The sequence below is a fragment of the Furipterus horrens genome, unplaced genomic scaffold (assembly GCF_987537825.1).
Source record: "Furipterus horrens unplaced genomic scaffold, mFurHor1.1.pri manual_scaffold_2, whole genome shotgun sequence".
Taxonomy (NCBI): domain Eukaryota; kingdom Metazoa; phylum Chordata; class Mammalia; order Chiroptera; family Furipteridae; genus Furipterus; species Furipterus horrens.
In genome coordinates this window covers 178,488,897-178,504,248 of record NW_028327172.1, presented here as the reverse complement: position 1 = coordinate 178,504,248, position 15,352 = coordinate 178,488,897, and the positions used below count along the sequence as shown (strand labels likewise).

The following is a 15,352-nucleotide window of genomic DNA, read 5'->3' as shown; positions in this document are numbered from 1 at the left end:
TCACCCCCACTGGTTAGGTGAGGCAGTCATCGATGAAGGAAGCCCTCACTGAAGCAGAAGTTTCAAGCCAGGCTTCCACAAAGCGCGGGGCGGGGCTGGAGAGGCACAGGCTGAAGGCAACGTTTTTCCCATAAGGAACTTAATCTACATGAGACATTTTTCACACGATAAATACACTTCAAATGTATATCTCACCTTCCCAACAAGACTCAGTTCCTTGGAGGCAGGAATCATTATCCTGATTTTACATTCCTTTTACACATTTAGTCTGAGCATTTACTGGCAAGATTAAAAAATAGCTAGACACCTAAATTCTAGGCTAGTTCCACAGCCTGCGGGCCACTCAGCAAGTATGTTAAAGTTTAAAATCCCAATAGGGCTTGTGGAATCCATCACAGGACACAACAAGATCTCCCACGGACAGAGGAAACAAAAGCCGGTGTTCATTTTGTCCAAAGCCAGAAAGAAACAGACAAAGAGTCTAACCTACTCTAGGCCCCACTGGTTTGGACCTAATGGGCTGAGACCCTGGAAGGGAAAGAATGACTAGCGATCCTTCTGCAGCCACCCACCCCTCTAACAATAGCAGAGGCCTCACCATAAACCTCACAGCAGAGAGGTGGTCAGCACTCATAGCTGTAACAGCTTCAGAGTTCTAACTCTTTCATCTGCCGAAGTTATGTTCCCCAGAACCGGTTAGTAGTAAAATTAACTTTTTTTAATCCAATCCTTTGCAAATTAATAAGGAAAGTCATGTACCAACGTAATATTTTACTGTACAAGATGACAATCTTAAGAATTTGTACATGTATCATGGAACTTTTTTATTCCTAATTTATATTTTGCAAGATACTTGGCAATGTATAAAGAATACCCAGTTCTAGGTGGTGACTGTTTTGTATTATGATTTATTTACAAAATTTCACCACATAATAGTAACTACCTTTAAAAAAGTCAGCACTGATCCTATGAAGGCCATCAGAATAAATTGCTAAGCTTACAAAAGTCGCCTTAGTACCACTGTTCTCAGGCACGTTGCAGCACAATCTAATGAGACTGACATGGGACAGTGGAGGGCCTGGGCAGTCCTATGAACCTCTATAAGAGGCGTACGTTAGCCTACTGGTTCCATCTTGCTAGCTGTACCACCACTTACTTATAATGGGACCACTCAGTTGCCCCATTAGCTTTCCTTTGGAAAAACAAGGCATCCTCTAGACCAGCTAGACTGGTCAACAGGGTAAGTACAAAGTGACTGTCAGTAGTGAAAAATGCTTTCATTTCTTTGAACTTTTTCCTTTTCCTTTTCTGGACTCATCTTTTTCTGATTTTGAAGGCTTTGAAGACTTTGTCTTTTTCTTGATCATAGCATCAGTTTCCATAGAGTCTTGATCTTTCTCATCAGTTTGAGAGTCATCTTCATTTAACTCTTCATTGTACTCAGAATCCAGTGTAGGGCCTGTGCTGTGTCTGGATGTCTTTACCGCCTGAATTGAGTACGGAATAAGGTGGACTCCCTTATTGTAAGCTCTCGTAAAGGCTGCCTTCACCTTGGAATCCAGCTTGGAGAAGGGACTATTCTTGCCTCCCCAGCTGCTAATTTCCATGATATTCTCAAAGTCTTCTTTCATCAAATAATATGCATCCATAAGGGCAACAACATCCTGTACTCCTTCTACCCCTTGTGAGGTCAAGGGCTGTACAAGTGCATCCCTTATATGTGACAGATAATCCATATTTATAGTCCTTTTGCTGGAGTAAGTTCTGAGACTCATATGCAGTGCGAGGTCCTGAATAAGACGATCGTGTTTGCCTGTAGACGAGTGCTTACCCAGCCAGCTTGGGAAGGTGGGAAACTGGCTCAGGGAACCCCTCATTAACTCTCCGGGAAGAACGCTAGCATAAATGGCTTGTGTGGGCAGGAGACTCCAGTTCTGCTGACTCCGGATCTGCCGGTCCACTAGGTCACCATCACATATGCTATCTGCTGCTCTGCTTAACAGCATCAAGTGCTTCTTCATGTCACCCCCTGCGGCTACAGGCTTCACGTGTATGTAGTTCTCCTGGACAAAGAGGGGCGCTATCGAATAATCGTGAAAAAAGAGATCTGATTTGTCCACAAGTGACATATGTGCAGTCTCCTCTCCAGCTGCAAACACCTTCCGGGCAACATCAAAGGGGCCCAGTTTGATATCCTTTTTGGCTCTATGAGAATCCGCCTTGGCTTGGTCATAGGTTAGTGCCTTGCTCTGTGCACACCACATACTCAGATTATGTAAAACCTGTCTGATATCTTGATTGGCTCCCAAAATTATTTCATTCATAGCCGGAGGAGGAACCTTCAAACCCTCTTTAAATGCAATAGACATCATAGCAGCCTTAATCTGTTCAACCCGAGGTCTTTGAAAACGAAGATCAAAACAATGATGAACCAAAGAGCGAATCTTGGGATGATTTCTATCATTGCACATACAAATAATGGGAATTTTTGTATGTTTTATCAGACCAATTAATTCCTGAATTCCACCCCTGTCCTCACTGCCCGCCATGCCATCTACTTCATCCATGATGAGGGCGTGTTTCCTGCTCATGGGAGAGGCTGCTCCACTTGAATAAAAGCCTTTGATGCTGGTATTGTTCAGAGACTCAGCGACAATCTCCTTCAAACTGTTCTTACTCCGGGTATCACTTGCATTCAGTTCCACGTAACTATATCCCAATTCCTGACAAACCAGAGAGGCCGTGGTTGTTTTGCCAACACCTGGAGGGCCTGAGAGCAATGCTGCTTTAAAACTAGAGCCATCATCTTTGCCAGCAAATTTACCAAACTTTGCTGCGTGTTTCTTGTCTTCGGGTGGACTCTTGTGCCAGTTTTGGAGCCAGCGTAGGAGCTTGTTGGCACAGCTCTGGTCCCCTTGCTGCCCAATTATGGTCTTGAGCGAGGTTGGCTTGTATTTATCCACCCAGAGCAAAGCTGCCACTTGGTTTTCACTGTTGTCATCAGCCAGTTTCCTAGCCCGGCTGTCGCCCTTTGTCTCCTCGGCCACCTGCTCCTCGAAGTCCAGGCCTCTCTGAAACACACTTGTTTCCTTTTTTACAGACTTCATAGAGACGTCCTTCTGGGGAGTCGGTTTGCGCTTTTTGGATTCTGATTCGTTCTTAGTTGGACTACTTTTCCTTTTTCCTTGGTTATTTTTTGGGGGTGTTCTCTGCAATTTGGACTTTCCTTTATTCATCTCAGCTTCAACTGCTATTTCATATTTGGACTTCTTGCCTGGCATAGTTCGAATCAGATCCAATAGGCCATCCTCATCAATAATTTTTGTCCCCAAGGCTGCTGCCTTATCACTCTTGGACTGTCCACTATCACGACCCATGACAAGGTAATTTGTCTTCTTGCTGACATTTCCAGTTACTTTTCCTCCATAACGTTCAATTAGAGACTTGGCTTCGTCTCTTTCAATGGACTCCAGCACTCCTGTGATTACAAATGTAAGACCTTCCAAGCAATTTTCAGCTCCCTTTGGGATTTCTTTGGAGCCTAGAGCTTTGGGACCTTCTCGATTTAAGTAACTTCGATAAGCTTGGTAATTAGTGCGTCTCTTTTCAGAATCTTCTGGACTTACAGACTCTTTTTTAGCAGGAGAACTTTTCATTTTCTTGGGACTTTTTGTCTCTATCAATTCAACAGCATTTTCTTTTCTTTTTGTGGCCACAGGCTCTGTTTCTTTAGAAGAACTCTCTTCCTTTTTATTCATAAGTGTCAGCTTAGAACTAGCTTTAGCAGATGTTTCTCTTCCTTTGTGAGCTGCTGATTTGGAATGTTGCTGAGATTCTTTTGAACTTGCACATTTAGTCTGCTTCTTAGGACTACAGTTCTTTTTTTCATTCTGAAATTGTTCTGTTTTTACTTTATAAGGATATTTATGTTTTTCTGCTTTAGTTAAATTGTCCTGGACAGATGAAAATGCTTCTCTCTCTTCTGGGTCCTTTAGAGCCTTTTGGTTCTTAGGTTCTTCATCCAACATGGCTAACGTTCTGGCAAACTCTTCATCTTCATGCAGTTGTCTCTCCAGCTCTGCATCTTCATCAAGTTGCAATTGCTTGGCAATGGCTTCATCATTTAATCTGGAATCATTTGCATTTTGTGAAGGCTCTTTTCTTTTGCTTGCCACCATCTTCTTCTCTGATCTTTGGACACTTGCAGTTCCAAAATAATCAAGCACTGATGTGGGGGTAAGTTTTATTGGTGATAAAGGCTTATTCTTGGTCTTAGTGCTTTCTTCATTCTTTTTCATGGTTGATGCTCCAAGATAACTATTTGTAGATCCTCCATTCTCTTTTGATTTAGAGGCTGCCTTTTTACACGTGAAGTCATCTTCTTCATCTGTTTCTGAAATGTATGTAACAGGATGCTGTCGTAGAATTTTATCAGGTTTAGGAGACAATGGCAATTTTTCTGGTTGCTTTTTAGCATTTTTTTCCTGCACTGCCTCCTCTGGTTCTGAGTCTGAATCATAGATGATCCTCTTTTTCTTGTTTGATTGCTTCTGTTTAGAGTCATCTTCTTTACAAGAACTATTTACCTTGATTTCCTTTATTCCTTTCTTGGCTTTTAAAGTTTCTTCAGCAGACTTTGTTTTCTCATTCTTCTTTACTGTTTCACTTGCAGATTTCTTTCCACTTGGTATAACCCCAAAGAATTTCCGAATATCCATCGCAGCCCAAGGACTAAAGCGCTGGCTGGCAGGCTGGCGGGCTGGGCAATCCGTTACCGGGGATGGGGAGCCACTCGCGCCAACAACTTCTCCGTCCAAGTGGGAGGAGCGGGATGTCTGATTTAATAGATGACCTTTTTATTCTGTTTCCAAAAGTTCTGTCTTACACTTAAGATTGCTCCTAAAATGAATGAGATATATCATTATGTTCTCAGATTTTACATAGTTTATATTTAATATATATAAATACATTGATATTTGGGCTATATTACACTAAATATCACAGGGTCTTGATGGTAGAAATATATATTTATATATTAATTAGCCTAACTTCCAATTTTTTTAAACTTTTTGTAGAAAAAATCTTGTAGTTTTTCATCCTCCTCTTCATCATTTCAGTGACGAGAGTTCTATAATTAAATATTAAGATCTTAAGCCACAAAATAAACACATCTTCCATATAACTGTTACTTAAATCTTATGTTGCTTATTTTCCATAGTGAAGATCTTTTGCATTATGAAATGAAAAGAGATTATATAACTCAAATCTTTCAGTTTCTTTTCTATGGCATTAATGTATTTTGAACACGTGCCATGCTTTTTCACAGTGTTTAGAAGGGGATAATACTAGAGGTTTTGATGAGACTTCACAGGCTTCAGTCGCGTCTCTGAAAAATGCAGGTGATAAACGGCATAGGGGTCTCTACTATCGATCACTTCTGCACACTAAATAATGTCTATAAATCCTATTTACTGTTTTGGAATGCTTGGGATATGGTTTTGTCTTCAGAAGGACTGGATTCATGTTCTTTGTTGCTATCCCTATTTGTTGTATGGCTCTGTAACTCAGAATATAATTTCATTTTCAATTTTTCTTTTCCTTTGACTTCTTATCTCATTCTAAAATACTTAATGGGCAAGAGGGACTTCTGAATCCTTGTAAATTACAGAAATAAGATTTGGGCTGCAAGTATCACTTATATCTACATGTATTAGACATCTATCCTTTAAAATTTTGAGGGCATTTCTTTCAATCTGAGATTTTTTATGAGGGAAAAATAATTGAGAGGCACAAATCCATAGTATAAAATAAACTTACTTCAAATTACCAGATGTGAATGTAGGCATATAGACGTAGAGAAATAATTAAAAACATCTTAAAAATTATTGTGGATCTGTTATTTACACCCATTACTTCATTGTCATGAAAGTGAAAAAACTGCTTGCAGTTAGTTGCTGAATTTGCTTCTTTCTTGTCCTTGTCCTCTTTTAAATAGCATACAATGCAATGCACAGAGATGATGTATCATAGATGGTACAGTTGCAACCTAAATAATTTTATTAACAAATGTCACCCCAATAAATTTAACTAATAAAATAAAATGAAAACCATAGGTGCTTGCTTTTGCTTCCGCTTGTGCAAGGATATAGTCAAACTTGTTTGCTTGTTTATTTTAATATGAGACCTGTTAAGGAATTGTGAAGTATTTTTATTCTTTTGTTTGAAATTAGTGTTAAGCTTTTACATGTGTTTATTTTTCCTTATTTAAAAAGGCTCAACATTGTCACTGCTGTACTTGAAATTTTATTGTCATTAGTATTAATGTTAAGTTAGACATTCAACTCAAATAGATATAATAAAGATGTAAAGTTATATTGCCTATACACAAATTATTTAGTTCACTTTTTATTAAGAAAATGTACTATTGGCTTTTGGAGGTGGTGGAGAAAATTATCGGCACTACAATTTGTTTATGCTAACTGGACTTTTAAATGAATCTTAATTTACGAGTTGGATAAACATGTATCTTAACAACCCAAGTGTTATTACATATATTGACTGTGTATTTATTTATTAAAGATAAATGTATTTTATTTTATTAACACTGACAATGAAGACTTTATAGTTTTTTCCAAAACACTAAATATGCAGTATATATAATCTACAGCCTCTCTCTACTTGCATAGATATTTGAATTAAGTCTATATATAAAAAATAGCTTTGTCAGTTCTCTCAGTGTTAAAATTGTTTTCATTATAAAAATAAATCATCAATTCATTATTTAAAAAAAGGAATATACTAAATGCAAAGCAAAATCTGTAATTTCTTAAAACAAGAGAACACTTAGTTTTATAAAACCTAAATACATACTTTATTAAGTGTGGAGAGTATATGCCAAATAATTTTGTAAAATAATAAAAATACAATAAATATATATGGAGTTATCTTCTTTTTTTGCGCATATATACAAAAGAGATTATTACTTAGTTTTGGTTAAAATCTGCTCTGAGTGGGGACAGTTTATTTTTTTTTTTATTTTTTTTAAGTATATTTTATTGATTATATTGTTACAATAGTTCCAATCTTTTTTCCCCTTTGCTCCCCTCCGCCCAGCACCCCCCTTCCCCAACAATCCCCTCTCCAAGTCCATGCCCATGGGTCGTACATACAAGCTCTCCCGCCTCACCCTTTCATATATTCTTCTTCTTCTTTTTTAAAATTAATTAATTAATTAGTTAAATATTTTAACAATAAAAAATAACAATTCCTCCCTCTCAGATTTAAGACCCTTTACAATCTTATAAAGGACAATGGATGAAGGTCTCGAGCTCCTCTAGCTGCTTCAAGCTGGACATGGTCGTCGTCCTACCTACCCTTGGGTCAAGAAATCCCTAATAAGAGTGGGGATGTGGAGGGGAGGGTGGCCTTCCCACAAGGGGAAGGATCGTGCAGACTCCAGGTTGGTTGGCTGTCTCTGGACAACGGCATGCTTGGTTTGACAGGCTGGCATCCTTGTTGTATTCTGGGGGCAACAGGGTTAAAGGACATCATTTAATCCGTAACCACTAGATGACAAAAGACAGGTATTAATTTTTCAATGTCCCACATTAGGGAAAAGAAGGGCTTCTTTGGAGGAAGGTGTGCCAGGTACATCTCACCTGTCCAAAACCCTTTTGCCCATTATACTTATTTTGGACTGAGGGAAATATTTTAGGTTTCCCCCATCTCAGGCCTCTGGGCTTTTTCTGTCCAAGCCATTAGGATAGAAAAGAGAAACCAGTTTTAAAGTGAAGCCCACAGACCACCCCGTTCTTCACCAACCCAGCCACTTAGTTCAGCCAAACCATTGAGTCTCAGGAGGCAGCAATGCAGACAGGATTAAGTGAGGCCTATGCATACAGATAATCACTCAGGTAATGAGATTGTAGGCTTATGCCCTTTGAAAACAGAAAACACATGTTAATTTATGTAACATAACCCACATACAAGTCTCTAAATCTGTAGGACTGTCTTATCGGAAGGAAAATCCTTGTCCTTCTAGTATTCACTGAACTTGCATTTCTATTCTTTATATTTTTATTCCCCCCCCACTAAAAAATTTTCTGTTTGTTTGTTTTTCCACTACAGTTGTCTCACTTTTTTTCCCCCTCTTACTTCCCTGCACCCTGCCCCCCCCCACAGTCAGTCCCCACCCAGTTGTCCATGTCCATGGGTCATTCATACATGTTCTTTGACTAGACCCTTCCCCTTCTTACCCCTTCTCTCCCTCCCATCTCCCCCTTTGTTACTGTTAGTTTATTCCTTGTTTACATACCTCTGGTTCAATTTTGCTCATTTGTTTGTGTTGTTCATTAGTTTCCTGTAACAGGTGACAGCATAAGGTAATTTTCTTTTGTTGCCTGGCTTATTTCGCTAAGCATAATTCTCTCTAGTTCCAATCATGTTGTTGCAAATGGTAGAAGTTCCTTCTTTCTTTCAGTACTTATTCATTGTCATTTTCCCCCTTTGTACTCGTGTTCCTCTCTGTCTCTCTGTTTCTTCATCTTCTTAAAGCAGACCCTTTAGCATCTCTTGCAATGCTGGTTTGGTGGAGATGTATTCTTTTAGCCTTCTTTTGTCTTGGAAACTCCTTATTTCACCTTCAATTTTGAATGAAAGCCTTGCTGGGTAGAGTATTCTTGGTTGTAGGCCTTTGTTTTTCATTGCTTGGAATATTTTTTGCCATTCCCTTCTGGCTTGTAGTGTTTCTGCTGAGAAATCTGATGATAGCCTTATTGGAGCTCCCTTGTATGTTATTAGTTGTTTCTCTCTTGCTGCTTTTAGGATTCTCTCTTTGTCTTTGAATGTTGGCATTTTAATTATGATGTGTCTTGAAGTGGGCCTGTTGGGGTTCATCTTCATTGGGACCCTCTGTGCTTCCTGGACTTGCGTGACTCTTTCTCTCGTCATGTTAGGAAAGTTTTCTGTCATTAGTTTTTCAAAGAGGTTTTCTATCCCTTGCTCTTCTTCTTCTCCTTCTGGAATTCCTATGATACGGATATTATTACGTTTCATGTTGTCCTGCAGCTGTCTTAGAACTTCTTCAGTCTTGTTCAGTCTTTTTTCATTTTGTTGCATTGTCTGGGAGTTTTTGTGTAGGTTGTCCTCCAGCTCGCTGATCCGATCTTCTGCTTCCTCTAGCCTGCTTTTAATTCCTTCTACTGTGTTCTTCAATTCAGAGATTGTATTTTTCATTTCCTCCTGGCTCTTATTGATAGCTTCTATGTCCTTTTTCATGCTCACGTAATTTTCTGTGAGTTCCTTGTAGTTTTTCTGGAGTTCTTTGAAGTTTCCGCTGAGCTCATTCAGCTTCTCCATAATCCATGTTTTGAGTTCCATATCTGATAGTTCGCTCCCCTCTATTTCATTTAGCACTCTTTCTGGGGATTCTACCTTTCCTTTTGATGGGAGGTTGTTTCTCTGTCTCCCCATTTTTTTGACTCCTATTGTTTGTTGGTGCTTCTTGGAATGATCTGCACTTCCTGGATCTGCCTCTGGTGGCGTCAGATCATGTACCAGTCTGGCCCTAGGCAGCCTGTTGGAGACTTCCAGGGATCTACTGCTGTTGTCTGTCTTCTTTGATTGTTAATCTATTCAATCTGTGATTAGCTGTCAGGCTTAAGGACTGTGGGTGTGGCAGCTTAATTCCTGTAGGCAGGGCTTTTGCTTCCCCTCAGGCTGACGCCACTTGGAGGGGAATGGTCTACCCGCAGTACTGGGGATGAGTCAGCACTGGGACCCAGTCAGCTGCTCCTCCAGTTCTCCCCTCAAAGCCACCATGCCAAATTCTCCCCAAGTGTCTCCAGTCCTCTCTGCCTTCCCTCTGCTTGAGCCCAGGGTAAGTGGTGGCCAAAATATTTTCGTATGTGATCCACTTAAGAGCTCTTTTTCTCCTGCTGTTTCTCTCCGGCTAGCAAGAAAGCCTGTGGCTTTTCGCTTTTCACAGCTGATACTATTTTACTTTCCACTCTGTCGCTGTAGGCTGGGAAGCCCAGCTGGGGGTTTAGACCCTGCCCTTCTCAGGGGGAATCCCCGGCTGCTGAGCTGTTTCTCAGTCCCTTCAGCAGCCACCCGTGTGAGCCCAGCCAGCCCTTCCGCGTCTCCGCACTCCCTACCGGTCACGTTGTGATGTAGCGGCCTTTTCTGTCTCTCCGTGGTTATACGACTTCTCTCCAGCTGGTGTTCGGTTCGTTATTCCAGATGATTTCTCCAAAATTACATTGTAAATCCAGACTAGTTCTAGGAGGAAGTTAGTGTAGCTTCCACTTACTCCTCCGCCATCTTGTTTCTCTGAGTGGGGACAGTTTAAGTCAATGAGATTACAAATTTAATTAGGTACAGATATATTCATTTCAATCTTAGGGATATCCTAAACAAAATAAAAATAAATCAATAAAAAAAGCAAAATATCAAACACTTGGGGTTTTGGATTAGTATAAAGGAAGGTATAAATACATATAATTGATTGACACTGGGCTTAAATTGAAAAATTCTACACTCTCTTATTACTCACTTAGCAAAGTAGTCAAACTTATAAACCTTACAGAAAATATTACTGAAAAGTATAACAATATGCAATGGAGATTTTTTTATATATCTCATACCTAAGTATTTAAGGTACTGAACGTTTTCTTTGTGTTGGATATGTGATTGGAGGCAGTAAAAGTTTTATTTTTTAAAATCATACTTAAGTCACTGAAATAAATATTACTTGGCTACTTTGCACTCATAAAAATATCTTTTCTGGCATAAATTTTAATACATTTTACTTAAAAAAGAGACTTGTTCTCTCCAAAGTACCTTTAAAATTGTCTTCATTATCATGATTGTATATACCAATTAATAACAATATTAATCTCTTAGATGAGGATAATATATGAATAAATATGTCCGATGACTTTTATTCATCATAAAGAATTCTGAACACTATATTTTCATTATTTATTTCTATTTTAACTTTTCTTAAGATATCCCAATGTATGTCTTAAAAATACCATATATTTAATTGCTGAAATATAATAACATTTTAATGACAGGTAGCATTTAATAAGTGCTAACCATATGTCAATCTCTTGGTTATATAAATATTATTTAACTTCATTAATCTTCAAAGACATTCAATGTAGAGGCAAATGTCTGCATCAAAGACTTCCTAGATGATAAAACTAAGAATTAAAATGAAAAAGTTAGTTAATTAGAATTATAGTTTGTAATTGATGGTGCTGAATTTCAAGCCTAGACTGAAAAACTCAGTGTGTCTACGGTTAAATGCCATGAAATTTGCTCTCTTAGGTAAGTTTTGATGACAACTGAAGACTATGAAGTCCAAGAAAATATTGTTTCACTCCTCCAACACCTTTATGGAAGAGAAATAATTCCACTGTATGAATGATCTTTTTATGTTACAATTACTTTTTTTCCAGGAAAGATTTCTTTTTATAATATTTTTACTGTTATTTGATTACAGTTGTTCTAAGTGTTCCCCCTTTGCCCTCCTCCACCCATCCCATCCCCCACTCACACACTCAGTTCCCACACTGTTGTCCATGTCCATGGGTCATTCATACATGTTATGCTACAATTTCTTTAGAGAAACCTTTCCTTAATGACTTCCTTCACCTATGATTAAAGTGATGTTTCTTTTCCCTTGAATTCTTGGAGTAAAAACATATTTCACAACATAGGTGACAAGAAGATTCATCAGATAATTAACTCAAAATGTTTAGTCTATGGAAAATCACCTGATTGTAAAACAAACAAACATCATCATCACCATTATTAATTTTTTTCTCTGTTTCTTATTTTTGGTCTATTGTGCCAAGGGCACATTTTTGTTATTCTTACCTAGTAATGAGAGTATAGTATATTAATGAATTAACTTATTTTTCCCCTCACCGAGTGTGCTTAATTAAGGTGTCTGATATTTTAATAAACTTCAAATGGAAGTGCATTACAGATTGTCAGAAGTATAATGTTTGTTCAATTAATGTTGGCAAAGTGAACTCACATGTATAATTTCTTATACTAATATTCATGCACTTACATAATAAATATTTACACACTTTTTTATCTTCTTTCCTAATAAGCACATTTTTAGATGAAAAATCAAAACCTTTCTGGACTGTATCAATGAAAAATAGAGAACATTTATGTATATTTATCTAGCACCTTCTTGAACAAACTATAAATTTTAAATTAGTGGCAAATTTCTCTATAAATACATACATAGCTTAAATAACACTTTTTTAAAACCAATATTTTAGGAAAACATAAACTAATGTAAATTGTGTTGTCTATTAGACTGAAACATGTTTTAATTGAAGCCACACTAAAATTAGACCTCAATTTTCTTAATGATTCCATATAAAATTAACTCCATTACTTATAATGTATAATGACTTGGAGGGCATTATGTAACATTTTTAATAATAGTTAATTTAAATAATTCAGTCTCAAAATTAAGATTCAATAAACAATATGATTCAAATTATGTAACATCAGGTATTGAAATGAAACCAGATTTTTTAAAATATAAAAATGGAATGCATTATAATAATATTTAAGATATAATAACTATTTTTTTCTTAGAACCAAAATTCCCTTTTGTAAGAAAGGAAATAGGAACCATCTAAAATTCATGGTGTTTGCATAATACTGGCAAAGGAAATGAACAGATGAAATATCTTTAAAAAAATTAAAAAAAAAACTTTAAAGAAATCAAATCAATTGAGCCAATTCTCAGATGTGGAACAGAAATAAATTTGGGTGCATCATACAAAATGATCAAAGAAAAAGGACTCTAAAGTAAGTAGAATAATATTTTTGTTTGACTTTTATAAATTTTCTGGTAAATTGTTAGTCTTAATAAGAAAAAAATAAATAAAGATATTTCTGTATAACACAGAAACATCACTCTTAAACCTGAAGCAAAGTTACAGTGAACAAAAACAATTTTAAAAAGAACTCAAGGAAAGATCAGAAGAGTTGGTCATATTGAATCTTATGATTTAATTAAAGAAAATTTGCCTACAATAGCGTATTCAAACTTAAGAAACAAGCCAGAAAGATTATTTATTATTTGAAGTTTCCAAAAAGTATGAATTGGGCAATTGCTCTTAGCTATATCTCAGTTCAAGCAAATAAAATTCTACTTCAATAATTCAAAAATAATATGTACTGGATTAAATTCTAAGAACAAGAAAATTATATTTTTATTATAGTAGCAATAAAATTACAAATTAATAAATATTCAGTAAGAAAAGTCCTGCTTATGTGTTTTTCAGAAAATTGGTATGGGTATAATATGTATTTTGATAAGTTAGATATTACTCTGATGTGTGTGGGAAGTATGTGACCCATAAATATTCTGAAGTCAGATTTTTATTAATTATTAAATGTGCCTAATTTCTCAAATATTCTAAAAAAGTTAAGTTTTTAAATTATTATTTTTACCTCTCTTCTCTCAAAATACTGTCATTATCTATGAATGAATCTCAAAAACATAACATTATTAAAACTAAACATAGTTACTACTAGGTTAATATATGTAGATTGTCCTTTCAAAAATGCTCCTTAGAACTCTAATATTATTCTTGACTAAACACTAGCCTTTACCATAAAATTATATATCAGTTGAGTCCAATATGATAATGCTGACTACATGAAATCCATTCTTGGCCATGTCACTGGTGAAAAATTTTTTTTAAAATGTGCAAAACACATGAACATACATGTCAAAATAAGGATATTCAATCACTTATTTCATGCAAGTTAAACCAAGGTGAGACATTACTCTGTAGTCATCAGAATGGCTGAAAAGAAAACAAATAGGCAATGATAAACATCATTAAGATTTGCAGAAACTGGTACTTCCCTACAGCACTTTTGAGAGAGTAAATTGGATTAATTTTTTGGAAAACTGGCAATATGTGTAGAAATTGACCATATGTACACATGGCCCAGGAATGTCCTTTCTTTGTGTATGCCAAATTAAAATGTGTTCCTATGTTAATCAAAATATATGAAAAAAAAAATTCATGGTAGCACTATTATAAACCACAAAACTGTAAAGTGCTCATCTACAGTTTGTGGATAGATCAACTTTGCAAGAACAATGTGCTAGAAAAATACACGTTAAAAGTGAACATGACACAACTACACAAGAAACATGGGTGGGTCTTTTCAACAGAATTCAGACACAAATTTTACTAGCAGTAACCAGGCATAGCGTACAGACATCTACAAACATCTTATATAGTGTTCATGAAACATGCATAATTAGACCACGATGTTAAGCGTCTGGAAGCTGGTTAACCTTGTGGGGTTTAATGATTAGAAGTCATGAGAAGTCCTCAGAGTTGCTTGTAATGTTATTTCTCCTGACCTGTGTGATGAGTGCTTGGGAGTGTATATTATGTGAAAATTTAGTAAGCTATGTATTTTTGTTTAGTTTTATCAGTTCATGTCAGTGAAATTTTACTGAAATAATGCATGTGACTTTCAAATCATCTAACTTCTAAGAGTAATTTCCTATTGTTTTCATAAAAATCACCTGTATTTTCCTTCCAATAGACCCACTCAACAAGAAATCTTCAGGTAGATAGAAAATGTTATAGATGGAAATGTGTTTCTATACAAAAAAATTTTAAAAGTCACAGGAAATAGTTAAGTACATAGACAACTATATTTGTTTCTTTTCTAAAATGTTAAATATCTTTAAAATATAATTGTTTGAACAAAAATGGTCATTATACAGTGTGGGTTCATTGCATATGTGTAATTAAAATGTATGATAACAACAGGACAAAGAATGGGAGGGAAGAAATGAAAGATATTATTTGAAGATTCTTTCTATAAATTAAGTAATGTAATATAGATTACTGGTAGACTGAGAAATGTTAAAAATGTAAAGTAACAGCTAATACAACTAAAATTATAATTTATAAGCCTGTGAATTAGTTAAAAAGAAATAAAAATATATGTTTTCATAAAGGAAGAAAATAAAAAATACTAAAAATATAATAAAAATTTAAAAAATAGATTTAAGCATACTTATAGGAATAATCATATTAAATGTAATTGATCAAATATCACAATTAGAAGTAAGTTACCGTTGGATCAGAGAAAGGATAATACTCGTACATACCTACCAAAACATACTTTAATAATAAAAACACAAACAGATTAAAAGCAAAAGCTTGGTGAAAGATTTGCTCTGCTAAAACAAAGCTGAAATGATTATATTGATTTCAGACATAGTAGATTTTAGTAAGAAAAAATAATAGCATAAGCAAGCTCATTAAGTAATAAAAAA

General features: G+C 36.0%; 1 pseudogene; it reads right to left on the bottom strand.

The window, feature by feature from the left end:
* Positions 1-888: 888 nt before the first annotated feature.
* Positions 889-4,818, bottom strand: LOC150020073 (replication factor C subunit 1 pseudogene; annotated as a pseudogene).
* Between the last annotated feature and the right edge of the window lie 10,534 nt (positions 4,819-15,352).